This window comes from Palaemon carinicauda, chromosome 19 (assembly GCF_036898095.1).
Source record: "Palaemon carinicauda isolate YSFRI2023 chromosome 19, ASM3689809v2, whole genome shotgun sequence".
Classification (NCBI taxonomy): domain Eukaryota; kingdom Metazoa; phylum Arthropoda; class Malacostraca; order Decapoda; family Palaemonidae; genus Palaemon; species Palaemon carinicauda.
In genome coordinates, this window is record NC_090743.1 from 87,015,772 (window position 1) to 87,018,271 (window position 2,500).

Consider the following 2,500-nt stretch of genomic DNA (forward strand, 5'->3'; position numbering starts at 1 on the left):
TGACTCGTCTTAAGATATTCTAGAGCAAATTTCCTTATCTAGCCGATTCTTTTCCTCAAATTCTTGACATATTCACCACCCGTTGCCTCTTGGTCCTTCCATTTTCCTGCTGACCTTTTAATTGGTCGTCGTACTTCTCGTCCAAAATACCATTTCATTCAGGCTACATACCATGCTCTCTTGATAAGTATTACGTACATTGAATAACATCAACAGGAGTTCGATGATCCATTCATTCCCCGTTTCATTGCAAAATCTCGTTAACATACTTTTTAAAGTTTGATGAAAACTCTCTAATGCACCTTGGGTCTCCGGATGATAAGCAGTTGATAGTTGTTGTTTAACATCCAATTGTTTCATTACATTTTGAAATAATTTTGATGTCAAATTCGTTCCAAGGTCAATTTGAACGATTTCTGGTATACCAAACTTGGTAAAAAAAGTCTAGTAAATTCTCGGCGATTATTTTGGCACTGATGTTCCTGACGGGTATGGCTTCTGAGTATCTCGTTACTGGACACATCAAGGTTAACATATATTTGTGACCTTTTTTCGTCCTTGGCAAAGGTCCTACAATGTCGATCATTACCTTGCTGAAGGGTTCTCCTCGTACTTCTATTGGGTGTAAGGGAGCTTTCTTAATGTACTCGTTCGGCTTTCCAGATATCTGACATACATGACACGCATGGCAAAACTGGCTCATGTCCTTATGCATGCCAGGCCAGAAAAAGTGTTTCATTATCTTCTCCGTTGTCTTCTCTATCCCATATGTTCCGGATCGTGTGCGATGGCGATCACCTGTCTTCTCAACGGTGCAGGAATTAAAATCTGCCGATATATCCCCCATTCAGCTTTCCCAGGGCTATCGACGGGTCTATGCGTCCTCATAAGCAACCCATCCTTAGGATAATAACAGGTTGGAGACTACTGTGCTCTGTCTAGTCCACCACACAGTAATATAATTGTTAACGTTGCATCCTTCCGTTGCAATCCAATCAGCCTTTTCCTACTCACTTGTCCTACTTCTAATGTTGAATTTTCTATTTCTTACGAGTCCATTTATCTTTTTCCTCTTGTCCGCTTTTGTGTCTTTTCTCTTCGCTCTGGACTACTCGGGAGTTCTCTTCTTGCATACAGTCAAGGGAATCCTCTTATTTGGAAAACAAATCCTCCAAGTTCATTGCTCCTTCGATTTCTTTTTCTTCTTTTTCATGAGCCACTTTCTTCTTCATACTCCCAGTCGTAACACAACTAGGAAACAGCTATGGGCAGTCCTTCTCGAGTTCAGTTGTAGAACTATACTTCAAAGGTTTCTCCGTTACAATGGGAACAGGCACGAACGGCGCTCTACCAACCTTATTACCCAGCAGGACGCCTACTCCTTCGACAAACAATGAATCCTTCCCCTCAAAGTCAAAATTACACGTCACCAACTCATATGACAGTCTTAAACTGCAAATCGGGGTGACCTCCTCACCTCCTATTCCCTTCAAAATGACAGAGTTCTCTGTGAGCGACTGTTCCACCAACGGGTGTACTCCTTGTACCACCACACTATGATTACAACCTGTGTCGCGCAAAATCTATACCCGGGTTTGCTCACTCCCGTTTATTGCTGTAAACATCCCTTAATAAATATATGGTTTCAAGGCAATCATTCTGTTCGGGTTCGCCCTGTTCGTCGTGTAAGCGCTGGCTGGTTTAGTTTCCTTTCCTTCCTTTACCGATTGCTTCTTCTTCTTCGCATTTTGTGACGTTGAATTATCCTTAGTCACTTGGGCGACTGCTTCCGGTTGGTTTGACCAACATTCCTTACTGAAATGGCCTCTCTTGCTACACTTAAAATATCAACCTTCCGCACGTCTTTCAGGATACACGAAGGAGGACGATTCGAGGTATGTTGCTGTGGTACTCTTGCATTATGCTTAGGGACAGTACTAGTGCTACTTTCGTTGTAACTGTTGAACTTGTTCACATAGTTAATACTGAACTGGTTTCCCTGGTTCGGCGAATACTTGACACTTGGTCGGAACGACGGTTGAAACTTCATACCCGAGAAGGGTTTACGACTGATAATATTATAATATTCCCTCAGAGAAGCGGCTTTATCAAGTTTCTTCACCTGTCTTTCTCAAGTACGTTCAAATGTGTTCAGGAATACTTATATATGTATATGCAGTAGATATATATATATATATATATATATATATATATATATATATATATATATATATATATATATATATATATATATATGTATATATATATATATATATATATATATATATATATATATATATATATATATATATATATATATATATATATATATATATATATATATATATATATATATATATATATATATATATATATATATATATATATATATATATATATATATATAAAGATGGAGAGAGAGAGAGAGAGAGAGAGAGAGAGAGAGAGAGAGAGAGAGAGAGAGAGAGAGAGAGAGAGAGAGAGAGAGAGAGAGAGAGTT